Source organism: Mesoplodon bidens (genome assembly GCF_964165515.1).
Source record: "Mesoplodon bidens genome assembly, chromosome: 9".
Taxonomy (NCBI): domain Eukaryota; kingdom Metazoa; phylum Chordata; class Mammalia; order Artiodactyla; family Ziphiidae; genus Mesoplodon; species Mesoplodon bidens.
Genome location: NC_138166.1, coordinates 85,437,109 through 85,455,078, shown reverse-complemented (window position 1 = coordinate 85,455,078; position 17,970 = coordinate 85,437,109). Strand labels below are relative to the sequence as shown.

Below are 17,970 nucleotides of genomic sequence, written 5' to 3'. Positions count from 1 at the left end.
GCGGAAGCGCCGGAGCTGAGAGATGGGGGTGAAGTGCGTAACAGAGTCGTGACCGGGGCTGACACGAAGCAGCCGTGGGCGGCGGGCCGAGGAGGAGCGGAGACTCGCGCGGGCGCGACCCCATCGCCGTGGCGACGGTTTTATTCCGAGCCGCGGCCGGAGCCTCCCACGCAGGGCCGGCGTCCCGGCCGCGGGTGGGTGCGCACGCCAGGGCCTTTTCCCGGGAGACCGTTTCCGGGCGGGGTCCCGGGCCCGGAGCGACGGCTGTAAACAGGGTGGCGCCCTCTGCCCTCCCGCCCCCGGCCGGCCGGGGCGCGCGGCCGGCGGCGCCGAGGGCGGCGGAGGCGCGGTCGCGGCGCTGGGCAGTGGCGTCGGGTGCGCGCCCGCTCCCCGCGCGCCCCCGCTGCCCGGCCGGCCAGCCCTCTCTGTTTTTGTTTTGATGGAGCCCGCGTGCAGCTGGCGCGTGTCGAGTCACGTGCCGTGGGCGGGAGGGGGCTGGGGCGCGGGAGGCGAGGGCGTGGTGACGCACGCGTCTGGAGGGCCGGCAGCCCGCCGGGGGCTGTCGCCAAAGGGGCGAGGGGGCGTGTGCCCCAGACAGATCCGGACCGCGCCGGGCGTCAAGGCCGCATCTGGTGGAGTTTGTGGGAGTTGATCCTCGGTGAGCAGTATGCAGACGTGGGTGTAAATCCCACCACCCTGTGAGTTCGTTGTCACAGCATCTAGGCGATCTTGGTCCGTTCGGGCTGGGGGGCCGGCCTGCGCTGATTCAGTTAGAAATCGAACAGTGTGTCGGTGTGTGTATCGGTGGGCATATAGAGACCTATATGTGGTTCTCAATCCAGGCTGCACGTTATAAGCGACTGGAGCGCTTTAGAAAGAACTCCGATTCCCGGCCCAATCGAAACCAAATCCAAATAGGTCCGAAACATAATGTATTGAAAAAAAAATCTCCCTAAGTATTTTTGATGCACGGTGAGGGATGAGAACTTATAGAGGTAACTAGCTTGCTGGATGGAATAGATAGCTGTGAAACCATCCGTCTTTAGGGATGAAATAGCTAACACGTATTTATCTGTCACTAGATAGGGCTAAATCTGTGCCTATGTGTGGGGACATACTTGATTAAACATTGTAACCTCTGTTTTACAGTTGGCGAGATGGAAGCTCAGGAGGTTAAGTAAGAGTTGGTCAGTGACGACCCGTAACTAACTAGTACCCAGGGAGGCTGACTCCAGCACCCATTCTTTCAATCATTACATATGCTGCCCTGGAAATCTCCCTTTACCTAAAGGCCAGGTGTTCGTGCGAATAGGAATACTTTGTGTTTGCCTAAGGACCAGCCAGTTTATCTACGTATATTTATATATGTATTTTTATCTGAAAAGTCTTGCTTGTACCAAAGGGAGGAGAATCGCTTGGTAAATTCGTTAAGGCCTCTAGGCTGCTAACATTTCCTAGAAGTTTATTGTGAAGAGAGGAGAGAGGATCCCAGTAATTTGAAGAGAACTGATTCCGTGGAAGTTTTTGGTTTTGTTTTGAGACTTGAACATACGTGTAAAGTGAAGGGGAGTGTCCAGAAGATGCAGATAATTTCCAAGGATTTACATGAGCAGCCACAGAAGTCCTTTAGGTTGCTGGACATGATATAATTTTGTTGGTCATAGGCTGGTTGTAGCAGAAAGTGCAAGGCAGTCAGTATACAGAGTAGCAGAAGTTTTGCTATGAAAATTTGGGAGGAAAAAGCAACTACTCTGGTCTGGAGTACAAAAGTGTTGCTTCTGTGTCCTACTTCTTTTATTTATTTCATTTGCTTCTCTGTCAGATAAACTCTTATTGGGAATATTTAGATGCGGGGGTAATCCACCTGTTTTGAAAATGTGTTCATTGATATATACTCTAAGGATGTTCCAAATAAAACAGGCAACAGAGGTTTTCCCCTGAAAACAAAGAGTTCCAATTACAATGTTTTTGTGACCAATACATATTATTAAATGGTACTATGTAACAAAGTGACATCTCTTTATTCCTACTAATGATTACTGTCTAATATTGTTAGCTGTATGGCAGACATAGGCAAATTACCTATCAAGTTTCTGAGATTGGTTTTCACATTACTTGCAGTTTTGGTGAGAAAAGCTTATAGACCCACCAGGGCAAGCTTGACATAACTGCGAGTGGTCACGTTCTGGCATGGAAATAGATCTCTAACCCCATCTCCCTCCCTCCGTTGTCGTCTCCATCCCTGTTGACCTCCAAAGATATTTTAATCCAGCATTGCCAAACCACTTGTGGTTCCTTTGCACAGCTTTGTCTTCTGCTCCTAGGGTGCCTCCTTCAGAAAATTTCCCCTGATTTCTCCTCGGAAGACATTTAGAAATATCCTCCTGTGTCACCTTTATGCCTTGCACGTACTTGTCTCAGTGCACTTTTCACAACATATATTGTTTTTATTTATACGTTGGACACCTCTACTAAATTGACTTCATAAAAGGTTGAAATGGTGATTGTTTATTTGTGTATCACTGGCACACAGTAGGCACTCAAGTTTGTTGCGTCAGTCTAAATTGAATTTGAGTTGCATTATTTGGGTTGATCGCCCATCTTCATTCTTAACTGTCCTCACGTCTGCTAGCTACTAGGCTAAAAGCACACGTCCTTGCACAGAATTCAGAGTACCATCAACACATTCTAGTAAAAGGAATAGGAAGGAAGGGGCTAAATGTAATCAGCTTTTCACTTGTTTCCCAATTCTATTCTCAATTCGCCAATTGTTTACTCATGTACACTGGGAGAGATGTTCAACATTATCATTTTTCAACTTATTTAGGAAGAAAGAAGTGGCACTGTATTACCGATGAACATGCTTTTTATGTGTAGTAGCAGAATACGGATGCATCATCACATTTCATTACACTGCAATTTTCAGATTTAGTATTGCAGAGGTATTTGTAGAGCAGCAGTGTCCCACAGAGCTTCTGGAATGATAGAAAGGACTTACAGTGATATATTTATAATGACTTATAAGTGGTAGCCACTAAGCATTTGAGGCTAGTGAGCCACTTTAAATGTGGCTAGTGTGCCATAGGGACTGAACTTCTCATTGATTTAAATGCAAATAGCCACAAGTGGCTGGTGGCTACTGCATTGGACAGCACAGTTACAGAGGATTTGCTTAGCTTTAAGTCTAGTGTTTGATAGGTAAACATTAGCTTACAGTGTTCTGCCTTTAAAAGAAAAATTTTAATTCATTTTATAGGGCATAGCAACATGCTTCCCGTTCATAGGTTATAAGGTGTTTCCAGGGTGATATTTTTTTTTTTTTTTTTTTTTTCGGTACGCGGGCCTATCACCGCTGTGGCCTCTCCCGTTGCGGAGCACAGGCTCCGGACGCGCAGGCTCAGCGGCCACGGCTCACGGGCCCAGCCGCTCCGCGGCATGTGGGATCTTCCCGCACCGGGGCACGAACCCGTGTCCCCTGCATCGGCAGGCGGACTCTCAACCACTGCGCCACCAGGGAAGTCCCAGGGTGATATTTTTGACCTTTGTAAGGCCTCCATATTGTAGAGCATCTGTGGGCTTTTCATGTAGTTCATGTGGTCTCCCATTTTTAGGAGCAGAGTGGAGTGATTATGAGTCATTATGATTTTGAGTAATTATTTAAAAAATCAAATGGAATTGAGCCCTTGGTGTATAAACGGATTGGAAGTCCTGTGAGCTTAATCAACACTTTCCTAAAAAAAAAAACCTAACACTTCCCTAAGATGTTTTTTGAAGAGCAGGCGCTACGTTTGTCTTGCTGGCCATTATATTCCCAATGTCCTTGTATAGTACCTGACACATAGCAAGTGCTCAGAAATATTTGTTCAATGAAGGAACGTTCAAATAATTTAACCCCTCTAATTTAGCCTCATAGGGTGTGTTGTGGAACTGAAGAGGAGGCCTAGAATCAATAACTACACTGTAATTTACAATTCTTCCGAGGAATGAATGCAGTCTCTCCAGGGGCACTCTCCTTAACTCAGTGACTTTGATTCCTCTTCTGTAAGTATATATATAGCAGGAATTGTTACCCCTAATTAATGACAGAAAAATAAAGTCACAGGAAGATTTGGTGCTCATGTCACACAGAGGGGGTTGGAAGTGTAAATCAAATCGAAGTAGTTGTTTCTGTTGCTTTGTGTGCTTGTCCGTGATTCTTCCTCAAATAGTCATGCGCTGAGCCATGTTAGTTGGTTTGTGAAATCGAAGGTAATTATATATGTTAATAGAGTCTGAAAAGAGGACCGAAAATAGCTCTTGTATGGCATGACATTGAGAAAACAGCTTCTATATGAGAAACAGGAATGGAAACCTTTAAACCTCTAAATCTCACTCTGTGGTAATCCTAACACCCAAGTGATAAACGTCTCAAAGAGGATATTTTAAAATGTAAATAGAAACAGATGTTTAGTTGTTCAGATAACCACTACCAGACTTTGAAATATTTATATAAAAAGGTATGAGATACATCAAACATCTGTTTAGAGCGAGAGCCCTAAGCGGAAAATTGTAGATTTCATTTCACGTGGTAGATGCTATATTGGTGGGTTGATGACGCAGCCCCATATGTGGTCTGGTACTTGTAGAAGATGATACAGACTCGCCTCTCAGTGATGTGCGTCAGACTTACCTAGTTTATGGGGTTATGTGTGCCTGGATTATAACCCTGTCATCATTCCTAGGACAGAGGCTAGCTTCCTATCATTCTGCCACTATGTGTTGCACATATGAAAACTAATTTTAAACTAGGGTAAGTAAAACATAATTGAAAATATAAATCTGTTGTCTAAAAAAATCATATGATACATCCCAAGATAAAATGTAAAGTTTTTTGAGGGGGATCTTTTAGCAGTTTCTGTCCTCTTAGTCCTCTATGACTGCTTTCAAACGCCTTTGGTGTGTGAACCTCTTTGGTGGTGGCAGTGGGGAGCCCCCCGAACCAAAAACAAACTATCAACCATGTGTCTCATAAATTCCTGCTGTTGCCCTCAAAATGGAACCAAACACAACCATAACAAGACAAAACCCACCACTGCTGTCAGCAACAAAAGTTAGCCCACCCAACCAAACGAACAAATAAGAAAGCCTAAGAGATTTGAGTTGTTGCTTTTGTGGAGAGGCCAATAATGTGAAGCCTTTTTTTAGGTATTAAATGTGAATTACTCGTGACAAAAAAATCTATATCTGCCTGTCTAAGTATTTAGCAGTGATATAAGAATTCCTGCTTGTGGTAGATCAAGATGTAGTCAGCCTAGAAGATCCTGTGTGGCTACTTGGATTTAGGTGTATAGTTTAAGAATCGTTTTGAAGGTTTATTGAGAACTGTCTTTAGTGACCTCGGTCACTAACTTTGGTATAGAATTGAAGGAAGTTGCTGGCTTCATTTCTTTCTCATCAGTGGGGTGGTGGGATTGGGTCAGTGGTTCTCAAACTTCAGTGTGTGTAGAATCACTGAGGGCTTGTTAAAACCGAGATTGCTGGAACCCACCCCAGAGTTTCTGACTCAGTAAGTCTAGGGTGGGCCTAATGATCTGCGTTTCTTACAAGTTCCCAGGTGACGCTGATGTTGCTGGTCAGAGGACTACATTTTGAGAACCATAGAATTTGATCATCTCTTCTAAAGTTCTATGATTCTATGCCTGTTTTTTCTACCTTTTCAAGTTGTAGCACCTACCCTTGGACTTCTGCAAAATTATTTCATTTAAAGATTGCTATATGGCAAACTGAGGTTTAAAAGTTTAAAATGGATTAAATTAATTTTATTTTGAGAGTTTCTTCAGAATCCCATATATTTTGCAAAAACTCTGAGTCTGTTAAAAACTCACATTGGTATTCTTACCCAATAGTGGAAATCTCCAGTTAAAACATATTGAAATATTACTGATGTCATTAAATGACAAAACTGTTTGCTGCTCCCTAAACCTAAATGTTTAGGTATCAAATCTAACCAAGTGCCTCTTAATATACAGCTATGGAGCATGATATATCACATTAGATAATTGTGAACTTACTAAATAAATGGTTTTTATGAGATGCAGTTCTTTTCCTAGTTAAAGCTAGTCTGTGGGTCCATAGTGGGTTCTGATAGCGTTCACCTGGGCATTGTCCTCTGAAGATAACTGCCTCGTAGAAGACTCCTGGTTGCAGGAATGAGATACGCATCAGGAGATGAAGGGTAAGCCAGGGCACGGCCCTTCCCTATTTTGAGGACTTTGGGGAAGAGTGGAGGCTTTGCAGTTTCTCAGTGAAGGGGCTCTGGGGCCAGAATCTGGTAGGAAGGCAGTGGAGATGCCAGGAGATGTCTTAAAGCAGCCCTTGCAGAGCAAGCTACACTGTTCTCACCCAGAGTATATGTTTATTTTGCTAGGCTGGGGTCAGGGTGGAGGGGGAAGAAGGGGAGGATTGAGGGGGAGGACTTAGGGGAGGGGTTCATGGAGATGCCAAGGCATCCTAACAGGTGGTGCTCTGGAAGCATTCCAGATTAAACTAGACTCCCAGAGTCAGAATGATTCAAGGCTGAAGTGACTAGAAGTGAGGTTTGACAGTACATTTTAATATGAGTGAATTTATTGGAGAAGAAAGAAGAGTAAGATTTGGAGGAAAATATAATCTTATCTGAGAGCAAGGAAATAAAAAAGAAGAAATGGGTAAGGAGTAAGGAATGGGAGGATGACAATGAAAGGTTTTAAGTATTATATGTCCTAAACCTTTTTGTGGGTATGTCAAGGCTAGGTAATAGCACAGGTTTCTTTTGTTAGAAAATAAATTAATGAGTTTTCATTTCCGGTGAATCCTTCAAATTATCACCAGATGCTATTACTTGACTTAAATCAAATGCCTTTCCAAAGTTATGCCCAGAATTCATGCAGTGCTTACATTTTTAGATTGCTTTATAGTCGTTAACTAGTTTAAATCAAATTCCTGGAAGGCACACGTGGTGCTTATTATGGATGTGTTTTATGGATTAGGAAACATCATTTGTGTAGCACAGGCCACAAAGCTGGGCTGAGGCCACGAAATCTCCCTGCTTTGCACATCTAGCAGTTTACTTTTTTCTTGAAATTCTTTATTTTCTGACTTCTTTTATAAAATGGTTGCATATTAAATCTTAGAGTTGATTTAGCATCCATATAATTGATTTTAAACTATATTTCATGGATGCAGCCTTAGATTTTGATCTACTGCTGATTTCTTTGAAAAGAACTGCATGTGATTTGCTATTTAGATCTGCAGTCATTTCTTGACTCGAATATCTGTGGTATAATCTTCGTAACTAAATCTGTGAAGCAGTTTTGGATTCTTTAGACTTGGCAGTTTGAGGCTGGGATTGGCGGTCTACATGACAGGAGTTCTGGGGAAGGCCCATGGGCCCATTTTCACTGAGCAGCCAGAGGGAGGGAGGTTCAGCTGTGTGACCCCACCCTCCATCTCTCTTCGTTGGTTCTCCACCCCCATCCCCACCCCCAGTACCTTTGAAAAACTTCCTGTGCTTTAGGGAGTTAAGACACAACACACTAGCACTTGGCAACATCTGTCTTTGTCTTCCCACATCTCCTGAGGTTCCTGTCTTCCAGCTTCTGACATTTCTGTTTCTCTGACAGCCAGGTGCCTGGCCTCTAGTTGACCAAAGCCACCCATGAATGTCCTTTATGGTCCTACCTCTACGTGCTTCTTCCTTTTCTTTCTAGGTCTGTGCTGTGGCTGATCTTATTTAGTTTGGTGGAAAGAGTATTGAGGTTAGAATAGTGTTACTATCTCTAATAATAATTAGTGTGTACCTGCCTCTTTGGATGCTGTGCTAGGGGCTCTGTATTCTTTCCACTAGGGTCTAGTTCCCACTCGCTACAGAACTTGGGAGAGTGTCCAAGTCTGTGCCACAGGCTGCTTGTCCGTAAAATTAGGGCTTGGTGGAATGTGGAGTAAGGTGTTTCTGGCCCTAAAGTGCTGTGATTGAGTTTTTTCCCATTGTGGTAGGATGGTAAACCCTCACAGGAGTACTTTAGCTTTTTGAAAGATCCATGTTAATCAAGACTGGCCTCAGTGTAGGGGCGTTGCTCCTGAGTCCCAGGATCAGGAGATCAGGGACTCCCTGAAGTTAGGGATGGGTCTCGAGGGCACCCTTCTCCATTCTTGTACTATCTACATCAGAACACCTGGAAATTAATTGAACCTCAACACTCCAGTTTGGAAGGGTTGTTGACCCCCAATTTGGAATATTCTTCTGCTTCTTTTCATCTCCATGATAGAGGCACTGGGCGATATTTGGACCACTAGGGGAGTTTCTGGGAACCTGCTTAATACTTCTGTTAATTCTTGTACAACTCATTAAAAAAATGCTACCCCAGGTCTTTCTCTTGCAAAATTGTACATGGTCTGTGACCTTGAGTGCTTGTTTCCTATTTGCAGGGGAATTTTTGTTAATACTGAATCTTTTCATAATGTTCACAACCACACTTATCTCTTCATTGTCAAGGCCATTGACAACTGTTTTGCTTTCTGCTTTTATACTGATGTATCATGCACTCATGGCACATATTGTCCATTTTCTAAAAACCTACGATTGTCTTTTTTTGTTTCTCTGTGTTTCCAGAGAGATTAATCATTGTTAGCTATGCTAGGAACACTTACCTTGTTAGCTTTGTCCTTAGTGTCACTAATGTTTCTTCAGCTTTTTCTAATTTTTAGCTCTTCAAAATTGTGTAATACCTACTTTTCATAGGCTCTGCCCCAAAAGAATTTGTGAGGGCTCTTCAGTCTTTAGTGATTATTGCCTGAAAACGCAGGTACTTGATAGCAACAGATGAAAAGTATTTTTAAATAAAATGCCATTCATAGCCTTTCTTTGGATTTCATCTTTGAAATCTGTTGTCTATTTTATGCCTTTTAGTTGTTGAAGTTACTATGCAGGCTTCTCCTATTTTTATGGAAAAAGATACCAAAATCCTCCTTTGCTCCAACTTTTAAAGGGTTCAAAATTAAAATTCCTTCTGCTATTAATTTAATTCTTCTGAAAATGAACAGAGGAGTTTGTTCTTTGCCGTATGTATATCTTTGTTACTACCTAACTAGCAGTTTGGAACAAAGACTTCATTAGCTTTGTGAATCAATAATCTGTTTAGTCATTTCATGTCAACTGCAGAGTATTTTGAAGATACATATTTTTCGTAATAGAAGATTATTTGAGATCCTAAAAAACAAATATTTCCAACAACAGATTTGCTTTAAAAAGATTTTTAAAGTGATCATCTGTATAAGAAACCATGCCTTATTATAGCTGCGTTTGCCCGTGTGTGAGGGGCATGATGGTGGCCTGATATCCTAGGCTCCTTCTGTATCCGAGGTCCCAGCCCTTTGATTGAGGAAGGGGCCCGTGTGGTTGAGGGACGGCTGCAGTGGCATCCAGAGGATATGACTGGAAATACCCTCCTTCGGACTGTATTTCGTTGTTGTCTCTGGACAGCACCAGTTGAAAGCACTGAATTGCATTTGTATAGATATACATAGTACTTGGTAAAACATCTTTTTGGATCATTGTGCTCTTTCAGAGTTGAGATACAAGCTCTGGAAAAATGACTCATCAGGAACATGTCAGGTCCTGGACATTCCTGGTAAACAGTGTAGTATATTGTGGATCATGGCTTCTTCTGTGTTACTGTTCATGCATTGGAATCCTCCTAATCGTCGACGTGGAGACTAGGAGTAGGCACAAGTAAACGTCTTCTCTGGGCAAACTTTCTGTCCAGAACTGAACGAAAGGAAACGAACGAACAAGAACACTTAAAGGTGTCTGCAGTCTGTCTGAAGGCTTGTGGATGCTGGCACCCTGTGTCCTTGGGGGTGCTGACAAGCCATTTGGGCCATTCCTCTCCTTGTTTATCCCCTTTCTTTCTGTCTTACCATGTTCTTTACTCTTGATTTCCTTCCCTTTTTTTTTTTTTCCTTCTTGGGTTCTTCTTTGTTTCTTTTGTTCTTCTTGCTTTCCCTTTTGTCTTTTCCATTCACCGTATGAATAGCCAATAACAGCTGACAGTTCCCACAGGCACTTTTTTAGCCTGACTAAATGGCAGCCCAGAGCCAAAGACAGGTTTTACTATGACAAGATGCTGGTGCAGACTCTTTCTAAAGATTTGAGTATGTTTATACAGCGGATGCCATGCTGAATGGAAAATATATGTGAAATGTATGACTTCCCAAACTCTTCAGGATATTTAAATAGGCATTCAAATAGGTTTTAGATTGAAGTTTAAATTTTGTGCTAAAGGACATCCTGCCAAAATTCAGGTGCTAGTAATCATATAGGTAATGAATTTCAGGATTCTTTGTGTTTTTGAAATTTTTGGTAAACAAAGATGTGGTTTGGGTTACAATAATGTTTTTAAATTGCTTAAGCTGTAACTAAGTTTGGTATAAAAAATGTGACTGCATCAAATTTGTGTTAAATACACAACTATTACTTATGCCACTGTCAAGGATCAGGGTATATTCTAGCTCTGTGGGGGCTTCAGAGCTAATTTAATTTAGTCTTCTTATTCTGTAGATGAGACAGTTTACTTAATTTTACACACCTGGTTAGTGGCATTGCTGACCACAGTTAGGCCTTCCACTTCCCTATCCACTCTGCTTTTTTTGGACAGAAAGTTAAATTTATGAAATTAAGAGGTAAAATGGACAGAGAAGCCTGGGAAGAGTATATGAGTTCTAAACCTAGCTTGACTTTCATTTGCTGGTGATGGGATGTTGGACTGGGTGTTTAACCTCTCTGGATCTCATTTTTTTGGAGGGTTGAACTTAAAGATCTCTTCCAGTTCTGTGACTTGTACTCAGGTGAGAAAAGCGAAATAGATTTAGAATCTTCCTATTTTACATTTGTAAAATTTCAATTTGAGTCTTATTTCAAGAAGAAGCACTCCTATTTTTTAGTAGGTATCATTTGTATGTTTTCCTATTATCAACTTTTCCAAAGTGTATTGTTGTTAGACACAGGTTGTTGTCTTAGTCAACATGATAGCTGCCTCTGGCATCACCTTGATTAACTGAGGTAAATACACATTCAGAGGCTGGTCTCCCTTAGTTTCAAACTGGTGGGAGAGTACCATGCAGGAATATTCCATAGACAGATGACTGAGAGGTGCTTTTTTTTTTTTTTTTTCCAAATTGTTGACAGTTTATTACAGCGTTAGAGAGTAATGTCAAATAAATAAAATGTAAGAGAATTGGCTACTCTAACTTCTAGAGTTGCTTTATTTGGGATTGTGGAACAGGTTTTTCCATTCTCAGTAGGATAATCTGTCGTGTCAGGGTGCAGACAGTTGTGGCAATCTGAAAGGACAGGAAAGATGAGATGAGTTTTCATAACATATTGGAGAAAAAAGCTGAGGAGACTGGAGAAGCTTTTCTAAGAAGACTGAGCTTTGAGACCTTTCCCTCATTGCTTAGCGGTGGTTCCCTTGACCTTCTTTGTTTGGAGAAACCTATTCTCTCAATAAACGCTTTTTGAGCTGGGTGCTGTGGGAATTACAAAAGGATTATTCATCCAGGGCTTCATGCTCTAGGTATTTACTCTCTTGCTGGGTTCCCAATGCTTAGGCCAAGATAAGATGCAGTAAATGTCTGAGTGCCCCAAAGAGTGGCTAGACAAGGAGAGAGAAGGGAGAAGGACTCAAGCAGTAGGGGAAGACCCCAAGGAGCTATGACATTTGAGCAATTTGAGTTAAGAATAGCTAAAGAACTTGTTTTAATTTTCTTTTGGAAGAGAGTACGAGGGATGAGATTGGGTTAGGTTAGGACATAGGCCTGGGAGTTGGGAAATGACAATTTTATGCTTTAAGGTAGCAAATGAGGGGACCCTATGGGACTACCAGAGCCTTTTTACTCCCTTTTTATTTTGAAGATGTCACACCTTTAGGAAAACAGTACTATGACCACCTATTTACTCTTCTTCTAGATTAATCAGTTGTTAACATTTTGTCACACTTGCCTCATGTTCTGTGTATGTATGTTTTTGAATCAAATGTGGTATATACATTTGTATTATTTTGCTTAACCACTTGAATATAAGTTGCAGATACTATGACATTTCACCTCTAAATACCTGCTAAAGAGGACATTCTTCTGTATAACTACAATACAGTTATCACACCCAACAAGTTTTGCATTGATATAACAACATGGTCTAGTATATAGAAAATATTTACATTCGGGGGTGGAATGTGTATTCATTTATTTATTTAAAATCAGGTGGACTTGTCAGGCCCAATGCATATTTAATGAATTTGTGGGACAAGAGAATAGGGCCACAGAAACTGGTTTCTACATATTTTAAAATTCCTGTATAGCCATTAAGATAGAAGGAGGAAGCTCATTGTATTCTGATATGATAGATCCTTGAAGATACAATCTTAGATAAGAACAAGGCATAGAAGAGCGTAAAGAAGAACTTAAAAACAGCTGTGAATGGATAGATGGATGGATGGATAGGTAGATAGAAAGAACATCTCTGGAAGGATAAAAAATGAACTGTAACATTTCATGCCTTTAGGAGAAGGAAGTAGGTAGCTGGAGGACAGGGATACTTTTCCCTGAATACTCTTTTTCACCTTTTGAACTTTGAACATATTATTTATTCAAAAATAAATAGTAAGTAAGCATAGACTTACATTGGTACTGTTATTAACCTTGTAGGGTGTAGGACAATAGTTCTCTTTATGTCTTAAAGAAATTTGGAGAATGAGACCTGATGGAGGAAATTTTTTATCTTTTAAATTTTGAAGTTTGATGTTTGTGTCACTTAATGGAAAACGATGTTCCTGGTGTAAGAATATATTTTTTTCAGGAACTGCTGGGACTTGGTGGGGGGTCCGGTGTCCAGAAAGTCTGGGAATTCTGTACAGGAAGCACAAAGGAAGATGTAGAAGGAGCTTGTTTATTACTCTTGAATAATTTTTTCTCGTCTAAGAATGGGAAACCAGAAGAGAATTTTATAGTTTGTTTCAGTAGAAAAGTACAGAAGATGGCAAAGGGGACACAGAATTTACATTGCGTATATATTCATGCCGCCTTTGATGATGAAAGAAGATAAGTACATTTAAAAAGCTGCTAAGAGGGCCTCCCTGGTGGCGCGGTGGTTGGGAGTCCGCCTGCCGATGCAGGGGATCCGGGTTCGTGCCCCGGTCTGGGAGGATCCCATATGCCGCGGAGCGGCTGGGCCCCTGAGCCATGGCCGCTGAGCCTGCGCATCCGGAGCCTGTGCCCCGCAACGGGAGAGGCCGCAGCAGTGAGAGGCCCGCGTACCGCAAAAAAAAAAAAAAAAAAAAAAAGCTGCTAAGAGAAAATGAACATTTAGGAATAAGGGCTGGCTATTTTCTTTATTTTTAGAAGAGATTCTTGGGTTTTACTGAAGATTATGTGAAGATGAAAAGAAAGCCGTACTGAATAAGTACTAGAAATATGTTATTAGTAAATTATTTCCATTTGATAGTAATTTGATTATTTCGTGTGATCGTTTTGATGTAATTATATGGTGAATTTGTGTGATATTTATGCTTAAAAATTGCTCTTTTGAAGCGTTTTGAAATATGTTGCATGAAAGTTTAAATTTAATTTGAGTTAACTCAGCCACAATTTTTTTTTCTGTTTTTGAATGATTAACACAAAGGTATCGATTGGTACTCAGTGCTGTTTCTCTTGAAGGCCAGTGTTTATTAATCAGTGAGTGTTGAATTGCTCCCAGTGTCCATTAGGCATCCTGTGGTTAATGGAGACTGATGGTCCACCCTTGATAGATGCTTCTGGAAAGTTAACATGTCAACAGTGGTAGTTGCATTCCTGTCAGGGAGGGAAGCCGCTGACTGCTCAGGCAGGCCTTCAAGAGGAGTGAAACTCTGCATGTTTTGTTTGGGTGTCTAGGGTGTGACCTTGCAGGTGAAGAATTTTGATTTTTATCAATTCATTCAGCGCTGAGGACTGTGAGACTGAACGATGTGATAAGTAAGCTAAGCAAGCTTACAAGCTTACGGGAGATTGGATATCCCAGTGAGCTAACTTGCCAAGGGAGGTGTACTGTGGTCAGTTGTAGATGGGTCGAAAGGGTAAAATTTGGATCATAACTTTACTTGGGAAACATAGAAATACGATGGGGAAGAATGGGATCTTTTCAACTGATATTTTCATCAAGTCATGAGAATTTGATGGAGGACTTTTTTTCGCTCCAGGGGCTGTTCTACTTTAAAAACTGGGCCTTAAAGTCAGAGCATCTTTACTGTGTGGTGCTGGATAAAAATGAATTCTTCTCTGATGTTCTTTGTAATTAGTTACCAAGAGCCCCATTACCCTGTGGCAGATATGTTACAATACAAAGGAGAAATAATAGTAATGATAATAACGAGGGCTTACCATGTGTTGGGCACTTTGCTAAAATGTGTTGTTGTTGTTTTTTCTGATTATTCCATTAATTGCACAACAGCCCTAGGAAATAGATAGTATCATCATTCCCACTTTATAGAAAATCAAAGCTTAGGAAGGCTCAGGGCTTGGAGCCCAAGTTCAGAGCCAGGTAGCCTGACTCTAGAGAAGCTTATGATCTTAGCCACATGTGATAGAATTTCTTTTGCACGTTTCAGCTTCTTTCCAGTTGTGTTTTCCTTAGGATGTAGCATGGCCATTTTGAGACTCCTTATCTCTCAAGTGAACACTTAGGAAATACAGTTATTGTTAAAATATTTAAGCAGTAACTGTTAGCGTAGTTTCTTTTTGAAGATTGCTGGTCTTTCTTTTATGGTAATTCTGAGTAGTAGTTTCATTTAGAGGATGAACCATTAAAAATGAAGAAGGTTGGAAAAAACCCAAGGATAATGCAAAGAAAAACTATTTTTACTTAGATTCATTTACTGTTAACATTTCCCACATTTACTTTATCATTTGTGTATATTTTCTTGCTGTGTATTTATGTATGTATATGTGTGTATATGTATATATTTTTTTCTGAATCATTTGAGAATGTTATATGTATCATAGCCCTTTACCCATATTTTAGTGTGTATTTCCTAAGAACAGGAATTTTCACTTACACAACAGTAACTATTTTATAAATTTGTGTTAAAATATTTTCATCTGATCTGCTGTCCATATCACAGTTTTGTCAGTTGACCTAGTACTGTCCCTTATAACATTTTTTCCCCTGTGGTATAAGATCTAGTCTAGGGTTATATATTACATTTACTTGTCGTATCTGTTTACTGTCCTTTCTTCTAGAATATTTCTACAGTTTGTCTTTTATCAGATCGACATTTTTTGAAGAATATAGTGCCTTTTTTTGGGAAATAGTAGAAAATTCCTCCTTTTGTGTTTGTCTGAAGTTTCCTCATCGTTAGAGGCAGGTTATGCATTCTCAGCCAAATTTTCCTTTTCTTTCTCCTTCTTTATTAAGTTTATTCTTTTTCAAAATCAGGAAATTACCACTGATACAATAATATTATCTAAGTGTAGATCTTAGATTCCATCAGTTATTCCCCAAGTGTCTTTATAGGAAGAAAATCCTGGGCCATACATTGCAGCTGGTCACCTTTCATCTGGAACAGTTTCTCGGTCTTTCTTTGTGTTTCATGGCATTGACAGTTTTGAAGAGTGCTAGCCAATTATTATTAACATATCCTTCAATTTTGGTTTGTTTGAAGTTTCGACATGTTTAGATTCAGGTTCTGCATTTCTGGCAGAAATGTTGCACAGGGGACGTTGTGTTCTTCTCAGTTCATCATATTCAGAGGCACACAATGTCTGTTTGTCCCACTTCTGGGCATGTTGACTTTGATCCTTCGGTTAAGGCCCAGCCTGCCAGGTTTGATCAGTGTTACTCTTTCCCCCTTTTCAGACGATAACTATCTTGTGGGGTGATGTCTTTCATTAATAACCTGTTACTCCTCAGATTTTTACTTGTAGGCTTTAGAATCCATGGATGATTCTTGCCTGACTCAATTAGCCTTATAATGGTTGCCCAATCGGATTTAACATTTCATCATTCTCTCTTCATTTATTCATTGGATTTCTTCCACAAAGAGTGTTCCCTTATCTCTCATTTATTTATTTTTTAAAAATATCAGTTTAGACTCATGAATTCTTCCTTTATCTTACGATCTTTACTTATTTTGAAGCTCAAATTGTCCCAGCTTTGGCCAGTGGGAGCCTCTTCAAGCTGGCTCCTGTGTCCTTTTGGCATACCCCCACCGTGCTTTGACACATCCTTACTTTCTGACACAGAATGGTCCTCCTTGTCTATTTTCTCTGCCTCAGTCCCGGAAGCGGCCATTTCTCCAAGGAGCTCTGCATGAGAGTGCCTAGTTCTCCATATCCTGGCCAAGGGTGACTTTTCACATGGTTTAATTTTTGCCAATCTGATAGGTCAGAAATAACGTGTCAGTGTAGTTTTAATTTGTATTTCTTTTATAAGTGAAATTTAATATCTTTTCATATGTTCATATACATGTGTGTATCTGTAATGTGTATACATGTATACATGTCTGTATATGTATGTGTGTGTATATTCATGTCCTTTGCCTATTTTTCTGTCAAGTTACTAGTCTTTTATTTCCTCAATTTTAAGTGTTTTTTATTGTGGATATCTGTGATATGATGCAAATATTTTCTCCTATTATATCTATTGTCTTTGGTTAATAATTTTTTTGCCATACAGAAAAATATTGTTAAACATTTTTATGTAATCAAATTATCAGTCTTTTATTCTTCCTGATTTTGAGTCATAGTTAGCACGCCCTTCCTTATATCAAGGTTGGAGAAGAATTCACTATTTCCCCACCTCTGGTACTTGTATGACTTCATTGTTTTACACTTAGATCCCTCATTCATTTGGAGCCTATTCTTGTGTATGGTATGAAGAATGGATCTAATTTTATCTTTTTCCAAATGGCTAATCAACTGCTTTTTTTTTTTTTTTTTTTATGCGGTACGCGGGCCTCTCACCGTTGTGACCTCTCCCGTTGCGGAGCACAGGCTCCGGACGCGCAGGCTCAGCGGCCATGGCTCACAGGCCCAGCTGCTCCGTGGCATGTGGGATCCTCCCGGACCAGGGCACGAACCCATGTCCCCTGCATCAGCAGGTGGACTCCCAACCACTGCACCACCAGGGAAGCCCTAATCAACTGCTTTAACCATTTATTAAAAAGTCAGTTTTTGCCCCAGTGATTTTTAGACGCCCCCTTTATCATACACAGTACTAAAGTTCTATCTGTACTTCAGTCTGTTTTTGAACTTTCCATGCTACTCCACTGATTTGTCTGTCTACTTGTGGGCTAGTAGCACACTTTTCATTGAGAGGCTTTATAGTATAATTTAATGTCTAGTAGGACTAGTCCTCCCCTCTTCCGTTTGGTGTTTTCCTGGCTATTTTTGCACATATATTTTTAATATGCGGTTCAGTATCAATTATCCAGCTTCAGTAAAAAGAATTACTGGTATATTTATGGGGATCACATTACAGTGATAAATTAATTTACAACAAACTGACATTTTTATGATGTTGGCTTGTTCTCTTTCAAAATAAGAAATGTCTTCCTATTTGTTAAAGTCTTCATTTGTGTCTTTTTTAGGAATGTTTTAAAGTTTTCCTCAGATGGATATTATACATTTGTTGTCAAATTTATTCTTAAATGTTTTATTTTCTTTGTGAAATTTGAAACTTGCTTTCTTTTCACTTACTGTATCATGGCAATTTGAACAGGTCAGTACATGTAGACATATTTCATTTTTTGAAATGGATCTATGGTAGTCTATTGTACCCTAATTTAATTTTTTCTCTGTTGATGTATTTTATGTTGCTTCTGAGTTTTCCCTTTTATGAACAATGCTGTGGAAAATACCTTAGTACTTTTGTTTTTGCTTACTTGTATAATTATATCTGTAAAATAGATTCTTGGAAATGGA

General features: G+C 40.4%; 1 long non-coding RNA gene across 5 annotated transcripts in view; it reads left to right on the top strand.

Moving 5' to 3' along the window:
• The window catches only part of LOC308623060, a 200,643-nt gene that overhangs the window by 3,649 nt on the left and 179,024 nt on the right, over nt 1-17,970 (top strand). The window lies entirely within an intron of this gene.